Consider the following 12059-nt stretch of genomic DNA (forward strand, 5'->3'; position numbering starts at 1 on the left):
TTTTATTTTTTTGTATAGCAGAGTTTCACTGGCTCTAATGTATCCATAAAGCCTTTTGTCCAGGATAAACATACCTGAAAAAGAAAGATCTAAATATTTTGATAGAAAAATTAGGAGATTTCTGCACTTGGGATTACATTTCTGGCAGTATGGTATAGAAGATAGAAAAATAACCCTCTCTGAAAACAACTAGAGTACATTGTTAACAAATATCACTGAATTGAAGAGAAATTAACTACCGAGATCTAAAACACTGTGAAAATAGGAAGCTTGAATGTATATAGATAGATAGATAGATATACATATACATACATACATACACACATGAATGTCAGAGATCTCTTTTGATTCCAAGTTTTCTGCCAGACCCTATTGTTCACAAGCTTTAATTTTGAAACTGGAGGCTGTGGAAATATATTGGGTAGGCTGGAGGTAAAGTCTAAGAGAGCCTCTCATGAAAAGAAGAACTAAAAGGGCCATTCCATCCACGTATGAGTAAAGGCAAAAAGTCTCTACCCTTCTTCCCTCCTCATGTGACAATATGGATGAACCTGGAGGGCATTATGCTAAGTGAGATAAGTTAGACGGGAAAAGACAAATCCTGCATGGCATCACTTATACATGGAATCTTAAAAAAAAAAAAAAAGGACAAGAAAGAAAAAAAAGTTGAATTCATAGAAACAGAGTAGACATGTGGTTGCTAAGAGCTAGGGTTTGAGGAAAAAGGGATAGGTTGGTAAACACACAAACTTTCCGTTATAAGATAAAGTTTGATAATTTAATATAACATGGTAACTATAGTTAAAAACACTGTATTATGTAATTAAGATTTGCTAAGACAGAACTTAAATGTTCTCACTAAAAAAAGAAGATGAAAGGTAAATATGTGAGGTGATAGATGTGTTAATTAACTAGATGGGGAAAATCCTTTTACAATATGTATGTATATAAAATCATCATGCTGAACACTTGAAATATCTTACAGTTTTGCTTATGACTTATACCTCAATTAACCCCAAAATAAATAAAATTACAACTAATTTCAGATTATCTAATGTTCTGTCTCATGAATGTGATTTTCACATCCTTATAAATGAAAATGACTGTTTTGATTCTGTGCGGGTAAACAGGAACATCAGCAATATTAGGATTTTTTCCCCCAAAGAATGGTGATGAATTTCTGACACATCCATCCCTTTTAGCTAGAAGTCATATAAAAATGGAATTCTTTTATAGTATGTTATAGTGCTCCATGGGTAAACAAAATTGCCTTCATGAGATTAAATCTTGGTCTACTTAGCCCCTACTCATAAATATGTTGGTTTCCATTTACAATAAATGAAAAAAAAAATACCAGTTCTCTCAAAACCCATTCCAATCCTTGTTTTGCAGAATGCAGAGATTCTTTATAGCTAGGGTTCCAGATGTGATTTAGATCTGGGAAGTCAGATATCTTAATATAATACTTTGGTTTGGATCTGAGTCACGAGGCAAAAAAAGAATATGTTTGGGCATCCAATTGTTGGCATGGATCATGACAGTGAGCCCCCTAGGGGCTCTGTGCCATTGTGGAATTAAAAGTCATTTTGGAAATCCATCCAAGAGTATGTCTTCAGCCCTCCCAGAAGTTCTGTGAGCTGTGTCTATACCTATTAATAGCCTTTGGCACTTCCCCAAGAGTGGAGTTTCTTGTTTATAGCTTCTTATATGTAGGGGTGTATCAAGAGGATATGTTGAACACTTGAATCTACAAATTAAACAGAAAACTAAATGCAGTAACACTTTATTCAAGGGGAAAATAAGTTGATTTACCAATGACCTAGACATTTCTATTTTTTGTTCTATTTAATTATATAGACTAATACATAATTTCATCAAATAAAATAAGATATTTTAATATAAACAACACATGTGGAAATCTACCAGAATGCTTTCCATACTCATGTTACCTGAGAAAAGAGGTGAGGTTAGTCTCATTAACCTTGATAATAATTATAGCAAATAAAAACACTTTTAATGTATCATTGGACCTTGGAGATTTGTCATTATGAAATGATCTTTTTTTCCTTATGAATGTGAATGGTTAATATAATATAGTATGTTGCCTATTGTAACACTGCTATTTTAAGAATTTGTTACTGACCTCCTTCCTTTGTCTCTGAAAGTTTTGATGGTTCATCCTATTAGCTGAGCTACAGCAACAGTGCCAGGAAGAAAAGGAAAAATTAATGTTAATAGATTTTTATGACATTTATATCACAGCTAAGATGTGTATGATCACCTTGCTAATTGCAGCAAGTTTTTTCACTGTTTCTGTTATGAGTTACTTATGTGTATATGTTTATCTTCTTCTAAGCCATCCCAATGCCATTTGCCTGTTGTTATCTTCATACAGGGAAGTATATGTCACAGCAGGAGTGTTATCACCATTGGACTAAAAAAACCTATCGTTAGTGATGCAAAGAAATGGAACATAACATAAATTTAGTTCAACAGAATAATGACCTTTTCCCCATGATCTGCATGTTCTTATTTCTTATTGCAATATCCAAACCAATGTGTATTTTCCCAGAAATCTGTTTAAGTATCTGAAGAAGTGTGTAGTATTTAATTAGCATCCCGAACCCTCGCTTATTTAATTGATGTTTGTGTATAGTACTTGTTTGAACAATTAGAATCTCCACAGATATAAACCTAGAATTAAAAAAAAAACATAAAAATGTACTTCATAAGAAAAAGGGTGAAGGAATTTATAACTAATCTTCATTTTTCTAGAAATTCCCTCACAAATCTATGTGGGTGTTTAGATGTGGGTCCATTCAGGCAGAAAGGGAAAAAATAAAAGAAAATCATTTAACAACCTATTTTGGAATAGCAAAAGCTTAGAGTTTGAATGTGTCTCTAAAAGTGGATCAGAATCAGCAAGGGTTCTCATTTTATCTAAAATAGTTTCCTTAAAACTTGGGTACTTCCAGTGCATCAGAGATTCCACCCCTTTCAAAGCTTCTTCTGATTTAATCAGAGTCTAAAGGCCAATGTAGAGGAGAGCTCCACAATGTGTGTTCTTGATGACTTTAATTAAATCCTTAATCTATGCTTTATACTGAACTCCCTTTGCCAAGAAACACTGAACTCAGAAAAATTCTGAATTTCTGAAAATTTTTTTGTACCTTTTTTCTGTTTGGACAGATGTTAGTAGGTGGAGTATGAAAGACTCTAAAAAGACCTAGTTTAATATAGCTCCATGTAAGCTGTTGGAGAAAGACAAGAAACAGGGTATTTTGTTTCATATGATAAGGTTTTCTAGCAAGAGAACCAATAAACAAATCTACCTGTTTTAAGAAACTATGTTCTAAGTAAAAATGAATTCATTTAGTTATATGTTAAAATTACATAAATGATAATATCATAAAGTGCACTGGAGGCTCTGGTATTGATGAAGGAGTTTCCTCTGGTTTATTAAAAATGATGAATGACACTAAAGTGGAAAAGGAGTTATTTTTAGCAGGAGGCTTTATCTTACCAGCACTCTGGCCAGGGGTTAATGTGTGCCTTTTCAGGTGAAGCTAACTCAGTTCAGCATCACTTTCTCATTTCCTAGGAAATAGGACAGTGGTCAATAACCCTCTAACTCTGAGTCCCATCGGTGGGACTACGAAATGGCCATCGGTGTCATTGTTTTTATCATAGAAAGGCATAGTTAGAAAAGAAGGAATAAAAGAAAGAGAAGCAAAAATGTAAAATGAGAAGTTGGTAGAAAAGAAAAGGTAGGCGATAAGAAAAAATTTAATATTTAGAAATACCAATTACAATTGACCTTGGGTCACTGAGATTTTCCAGACCTAATACGTAAATTTATAAGAATTAGTTCTGCCAAGTAATCCTTATTTTTGAGCTCTTTGTAGGCAGGTAGAAAAAGGGCTATGCAGAGAAAAAGAAAAGAATGAAGGGAAGTGTCTCCCGGAAGAATGAAATGTAGTTAAAAAATGTCACTCTAGCTCCTAAAAACATAGCAGATTTTTTTTCATGACAACATCTATTCAAACTATGACAAGTTTGGTTAGATTGCAGAATACATTCAGAAGTTTTTTCTAGTGTATAACTAACATTTTTGTGGATTACAACTGTTTTCCCTCAGAATCACATCTGATGGGGCATACATCGGAGCACATTAGCTTAACAAAATGATACCTACTCCATTGAAGATATCTTGGCTATTTTATTTCAGACCAAAATTAGAAATAAAATGGCACAGCATATCATAATATCTCCATACTTTAACCCCTGGCTAATTCTCAGTCTCTAACTGACTTTAAAAGGCTAATTTTGAGGGGAAGAAAGATACTGGCTTAAAATGAGTATTCTGAAGGACTAATCGGTGGCCTACCAAGCACTTAGAATGAAGATATTAGAACTTCTGCAAAAGATTCTATATTTTATGCATTGCTTTATATATTCACAATATTAGTTCACAATTCCATAGTGTGGGCATAATCTGTTGTTGTTTATTAGTGTGTTTTGGGTTATTTTTATAATGGGGCCCTAAATGTGACAGCTATGAAACATCCTAGTTGTTATCAGCACATTTTGGCATTCTCTTTGGTAATGTTGGTTCCAGTCCTCGCTCTGTTTGTATTTTAAAGAAACAATGGGAAATAGGATGATTGCTCTTATCACAAACAACAGAAGGACCCAGAGCCGAGCTGCATATTGTATTAGAGATGTATTATAGCTGATTTAATTCAGTTGATGAGTAAGCAAGGTCCTGTTGGTTCACATTTTTTGTCTGCTCTTTTCTTTTCAGTCTGATAATCTCTTGGGGTTTGGAGGTTTTTGTTTGCTGGGGGTTTTTGTTTTTGTTTTTGTTTTTGTTTTCAGTTTTTCCTTTCTTTGTTCTATAATATTCCCGGTCTGTTTTTCCAAAGTTGAATAGCACACTCATTCTGAACGTTTAATCTACTCTAGATTTTTTTGTTTGTTTGTTTATTAGGATTTCCTATCCCTTATTTGTTCCATACCTGTACCATTTTTAGAAAGTTATAATTTCCTCGCCTATTATAATAAGACCATTCTACATTCCTATGAATTCTTCTCCCATGTTAGAGACAGCCTCCACACTCATTTGTTTAAAATGAAGAAGTATAAAAATTTTACCTTGAAATTCAGTTATTTTCAAGACTTTCAAATTTCCCATCTGGGAACCCACAAACCTTTTTCCAGAGGACAAGCCACAGGGCTGGCAACAATTTTCTTTTCAGCATGCAAATGAGTTCAAAGACTAATGATCATCAAGCCAAGCCCCATAGTTTCTCTCACTGAGCATTCCCCAGCAAACTTTTACAGTTCCTCGGCGAGGGATCTCTTCACTGTAACATGTATGTTGGATGTCATGTCGTTGGCACAGCTATACTGCACGACTTGTTCCACTGTCTCTGTTTTCCATCAGAGTGAGAGGGTGTGTAGGGACCTGAATACCTGGTGTGACTTCCATGTCCAGGTGGTCTGCTCACAGTAACCCGCCTGTCCTCAGCTATCTTTTGTGCATTGCTAACTGTTACAATCTCCTAGTTCCCAGTTTTGTGCATTGCTAACTGTTACAATCTCCTATTTCCCAGTTTCCCAAGCATTCTCCTTGCTCTCCATAAATGTCCCTCCAAATTCCCAGGAGGTGCCTGAAAAATGTCTTCCTAAATTGGTGAGAGAATATGACTGTCTGTTATATGAATTTTTCAGATGAAAGAAGTTACCATTCTTCTATATAGTCCAGTCACCTTAGCATTAATGCATACCTGCTGATTTTGTATCAGTTCCTGCTACTAACACTCCATCTTATTTTGAGCTTGAACTGAGCATGAATAGGACATTCCTTAAAACTGATGGACAGGGGCGCCTGGGTGGCGCAGTCGGTTAAGCGTCCGACTTCAGCCAGGTCACGATCTCGCGGTCCGTGAGTTCGAGCCCCGCGTCAGGCTCTGGGCTGATGGCTCAGAGCCTGGAGCCTGCTTCCGATTCTGTGTCTCCCTCTCTCTCTGCCCCTCCCCCGTTCATGCTCTGTTCTCTCTGTCCCAAAAATAAATAAAAACGTTGGAAAAAAAAAAAAACTGATGGACAAAGTAAAGTGTTTACTGAGCAGCAATTTTGTGTCATATATGTTTACATATATTATTTCATTTAATTCCCCAAATGACACTGTAAGATAGGCATTTCTGTTCCTGGGCTTATACATGAGGAAATCAATATTGAAAAATAAGTGATGGAAGCAGACTTAAAAGTTTCTATGTGATCAGAAATCTCATGATCTTTTCATTAAAACTTGCTTTCTCCTTATTACGAGAAAGAAAGAAAGAAAGAAAGAAAGAAAGAAAGAAAGAAAGAAAGAAAGAAGAAAAAAAGCAGAAACCTTCCTTTAGCCCAAGTCTGAGAAGAAGACTGAGTGAATATCCTTTTGTTAGGAAATAATTCCCATTTCATTTCATCACTTGGCAGATTACCTTGGTTGGTAAGGCCACTCATCCTAAAACTGTCCTAACGTGTGTCCATAGAAGTCATCATCTCCTATTTTTACTCCAGCCTTATTCCAACAACGTTTATGTTCCTAAGCAATGATCTATTTTCATGTTTGTTCTGAACAAGCATTATAAATTTTTTCCCGTTAATTGGGTTATGTATAATTTTAAGTCAAACAGATCACAGTGGGCAATAGATCTTGTATTAAAATCATAAAAAATAATATTTCTGGAGCTTACTGAAACTGTATTATTTAAAAATTAGTCATAATTTCTATGCTATCTATATAATTATAATTCCCATTTACTCTGAATACATATATGCTTGTACGATCCGTTTAAAATAATCGTCCAAAAGATGAATAGGTATCCTTCTGATTTGACAAGGATTCAAATATCTTAGAAATTGTTCCAAGAGGGATTATCTTCAGTATTAAGAACTACTGCTTGTTATTGGGTGTCTGTGTTCATGCCAGGCACTGTCCTAAACAATAAGAACCTTATCTCTAATCCTCATAAAACCCTGCAAGGCGGATGTAAATAGCCTCATTTTCTAAATGTGAAACTCGAGCTTAGACTTTAAATAACTCATGTGAGGTCACAAAACTGTAAGTGGCAGAATCAAAAATCAAACACAGTGTTGGTTATGAAATTCCATGTAGTAAGCCATCCAAGCAGGTCTTTTTAATTGGTTCCATCTTTTTTTGTCCAATGCTTCAGTGCGAGTCAGGGACATGAGTCTTGAGGCCCAGAATCAGGGATGGGTATATAAGACTCTACTCAATTGCGTGACCCTGTTTTACCTATAATAAAACAGGATATTTTCTGATACTATTTGGTCCCCAATGTTTATATTTCACATGATTGTTGGTGCTACGCATTTAGCATTCACAACATTCCAACACCAAAAACCAAGTTTTCTAATTCCAAACTTCTGCCTGTTTCACTACACTGTTCTCTTTCTGAAATTATTTTTTAATTTCAGGTGATAAATCAGCTATTTTTCTTCTTTGGATATAATGCAGTAATACCAAAATGTATAGAATAATATAGCAAGAAGTCATATCCCCACCACAGCATTTATTTTGCTTCTGACTGTACAATTTGGGCAGATCTAAGTGGGGCTAGCTCATCCCTACTCCCCTTAGTGTCAGGTGGTACAGCTCAAAGCCTGAAATCATGTAAAGTTTTGCTTCCCGCAGATGATGTAGCTGTCGGCTGGGAATTTAGCTAGTGCTGTCAACCAGAACACATACATATATTCTCTACATGAGGCCTAGGTTTCCTCACAGTATAACGTCTCCATTTCAAAGGTGAGCATTCCAAGAGAGAGAGCCTGCTAGAAGCTCCAATGCCTCTTCTAACCTATTTAAGAAGCCCCATGGTATCATTTCCACTACATTCTTATATTCTATTCATTAGAGACAAGCCTCTACATTCAGCCCATATCTAAGGGGAGGGGAATTAAACTCTGTCTTTTTATGGGATGAGTATTAAAGAGTTTGTGGAGGGGTGTGTGGGTGGCTCTGTTGGTTAAGCGTCTGACTTTGGCTTAGGTCATGAGCTCACGCTTTGTGAGTTGGAGCCTCATGTTGGTCTCTCTGCCGTTCGCACCGTGACTGCTTCAGACTCTGTCCCCCTCTCTCTGCCCCTCCCCTGCTGGTTTTCTCTTTCCCTCAAAATAATAAATAAACTTAAAAAAATTTAAAGAGTTTGTAGACATATACTGAAATTATAGATATAGATGTATATGTATAATCATACATATTCTGTACTGTAATTATAAACACTCTAACGTAAATGTTATAAATTAATATATCATAAATATATATTTTGTTAAATAAGATATAAATACTCTATTGTGCTATTGTGTTTTTAGTTCAGCATTATGCTTTTAATTTGTCCTTGCTGATTTCTTTTACAGAATATTTTTCTATTCTAAGAATATCCTATAATATCAGTATAAACTTAGGTTTATTTTAACATATGAGCAGATAGATACATAAATAAACATAAATTTGTGCATACTCATGTGTTAATACACATACACATATTTCTTAGCTGTCTGCTGAAAGGGCCTAGAAACAATGACACCTCAATAGCAAGTGCTCGGATATTGATACCTAAATAATATCATCTGGTACAAGGAATCAGAGTTTCTTTGGAGGAGTGTCTAATTTTAGGGTTGAAGCAGGGAAAAATATAAGCTGAATTTGGGGCATGTGTATGCCAGAAAATAAAGAAGTACTCAAAAACAAAAAGCTAGGGGAATGTCAGAGAGAGGAAGCAATCTGAAAGAGCTCTCTATGGCCAAAGCAGGTACAATTAGAGCAAGAAAATCAATAGCACTGCATTGGATTATAACTAAAGTAATAACAAATACAAATATGTCTGTAGCAGTAAAAATAAATGACTGAATAAATAGACAAGTGAAAGGAAACAAGCAAATTTTCTTTCAGAGGAAGTCTAAATTATAAAGAGAGATATTACGTCCTCCAGGAACAGGTAAAACTTAACCCCAACCCACCTTACTTGAAAGTAGGTAGGTCCAAGTTACTTGCTTCCAAAGAATAGAGTTTGAAAAGGTAAAGTAACTTTCACTAGAAACCTGGTAGTGAGTACCTCAGCCAACAGATAAAGATTAATATTAACAGTAATGTTACACTGATATCATGTACCCCCCGTACAATGTGATAAGAGAACACTTCACTGTGATATTTTCCCACAAAATCCACAGTCCCAGTATCATCATGACAAAAACCCAAATTAAGGGAACAGTCTACAAAATAGGTAACCAGAACTCTTTCAAATTATTAAGGTCATGAAAGATAAACACAAAAGAAAGCACTAAAAAACTGTGCAAAATCAGAAAAGACCATAGAGACCAAATGACTAGATGAGTGAGGTATTCTGGATTGGATCCTGTCACTGCAACAACAACAACAAAAGGCAATAATAGAAAAGCTGGAAAAATTCAAATAAGGTCTTTAGCTTCTTTTTGCACCAATTTACTAATTTCTACCATGATTATGTAAGATTTTATCATTGTTGCAAGTTGGTTGAAGGGCCTAAAGGATGTTCTTGGGCTATCTTTGCAACTTCTCTGTAAATCTAAAATTATTCCAAAACAAATTTAAAAACTGGAAAAGAAGAATATTCCACAAGTTGTTTTTCTTACCCCCTTTTTTTTTTCCAAAATGAAAACCTAGATTCAGCTTTCTTTGCAGCTGAGGGTTGCCAATTATGGAAATGAAACATAGAGGGAACTTTTATAGTGCCACTTCTTTTTCCTGTTTTACTTCTTAAAATTCAATCAGCGACTCAAGGCAATCTTAAGTTCACTAAGAAGAAAACCATGTGTTAAGTAAGGAATGATGGAGAAGGAAAGTAAAAGAAGCCTGATTTCTTTTACTGATAAGTGTTCTGATTACATGATGGACACCTTAATTTTATAGCATTCATCACATCTTCATCCTTGTATAGGTCTCTCTGTACATATGTGAGCAGAATTGGTATGTAATAGGACACACACACTCTTACCTTTACTAAGTAATGCCAAACTTGTCTACCTGAGCATAAGAGTTCAAATTTTCTCATCTCTTCATTAGGGCTTCAGAATTGTCAATATTTTCTTTAATGTATTTTTTTTTACTTTTTTTTTAATGTAGCCTTCCATGATCCAAATCGAAAATACATTATTAGAGTCTGTATTTTTTTAGTATGAGCATAGCTTATTTGATGTTTATATCTCAGGGGTATTTTAACTATTTATTTTAGAATTTCTCTTATAACCCAAAATATAAACTTACTTACCTGTATTTTCTTTTCTGATTTTTAACAGGTAGGAATTTATGTCAGCTGAGATTTACTATTGTTACAAGTTTTAAGATGTGATTTAACTTAAAAACTTTCCCTAAACTGACAGCTCACGGACTTAATGTCATTTATTTAAATAAATGACATTTGACTAACATTTGACATTTATTTGAATAACCTCCTGACTTGAAATAATATCACATACTTAATTCCCATTCACACAAGTTTTGTCTCATTTCTCTGTTTTGTTTAACTGCTTGATTGGTTTATTAGTGTACTGATGTATTCTTTAAACTATCACAGCTTATAAATAGTAATAATTATACTTAATCTTAATTGAATACTGAAAATGTGCCACTTTTCTAAATGATTTACATATGTTATTTCAATTAATCCTTGCAACAAAATTATGAGGCAGGGACTATTGATGTCCACATTTTATAGATGATTAAATTTAATTATAAAACGATTGAGGAAAATTACCTAGATTATATATTTAGGAGACAATTTTTTATTTAAGTGGTTTTTTTTATAATTTCTATTTGAAATAAAATATATTTTCTGTACTCTTAAAAGCATTACAAAGTGAGATATATGTAATAGTAATATGCTCAAGTGATCTTAAAAGTGGGGTTTCTGAAACCCTAAAAAAATGACTATTGATTGGTATTTGTTACTATTACTATCAGATTTCAAAATATGTTGCAAAGCTACATTACTTAAGATACTGTGTAAATGTTATGAGGACAGAAAAACAGACAAATATAACAGAGGAGAAAAAGAGTTCAGATATAAGCCTACAAATATGTTGTCATTTGTTTTTCAATAAGGGTGCCACCACACTGGTCTTTTTCCATAAATGGTATTGCTTTCATTAAGCGTCTATATAGGAAAAAAATGATGACCTTTCTTTCTTGCTACTCATCCTAACCAAAAAATAAAATATAATTTTAGATCATAAGCCTAAATGTGATTGGTAAAATAATAAAGCTTCTGGAAGAAAGCTGAGAGGAATATCTTTGTAGTTTCGTGGTAGGGAGTGATTTCTTGAACATGAAATAAAAGGCATCAAATATAAAAGAAGATAATCAGCAAATTGGACTCTACTAAAATAAAAATATAAATTTATCAAATATACCATTAAGGGAATAAAAAAGGCAAACTGTAGATGGGGAGACCATCTTCAAAAAGCAATATCCAACAAAAGACTCGTATTGGAAATATAAATATTGCTGCTTCAAATCAATAAGAAAAATTAGGGGTGCCTGGGTGGCTCAGTCAGTTGAGTGTCTGACTCTTGATTTTGACTCAGGCCAGGATCCCAGGGTTGTAAGCATGGAGCATGCTTGTGATTCTCTCCCTTTCCCTCTGCCCTTCCCCTACTTGCATGCATGTGTGTGCTCTCGCTCTCTCTCACAAAAAAAAAAAAAAAAAAAAAAAAAAAAAAAAAGATAAAAAAAAATTAAAAGAAAGCAGACATACATATGCATGTAGGTCTTTGATAGAAGGTATTTAAATGGCCTTGATGGTTTTTATGAAAGAAATGCAAATTAAGACCACAATGAGATCCTAATTACTGCCCATTGAGATTGGCTGAGAAACAAAAAACAGACTGTTAATTTCAAAGTTTGGGAAGGGTGTGGTCAGATCACCTGGAAATGGAAATAGAAATCATGAACATTGCTGGTAGTAGTAGAATGTGAATAGCTACTTTGGAAATCTGTTCAGCAGTACCTA

Source organism: Leopardus geoffroyi, chromosome B4 (assembly GCF_018350155.1).
Source record: "Leopardus geoffroyi isolate Oge1 chromosome B4, O.geoffroyi_Oge1_pat1.0, whole genome shotgun sequence".
NCBI lineage: Eukaryota > Metazoa > Chordata > Mammalia > Carnivora > Felidae > Leopardus > Leopardus geoffroyi.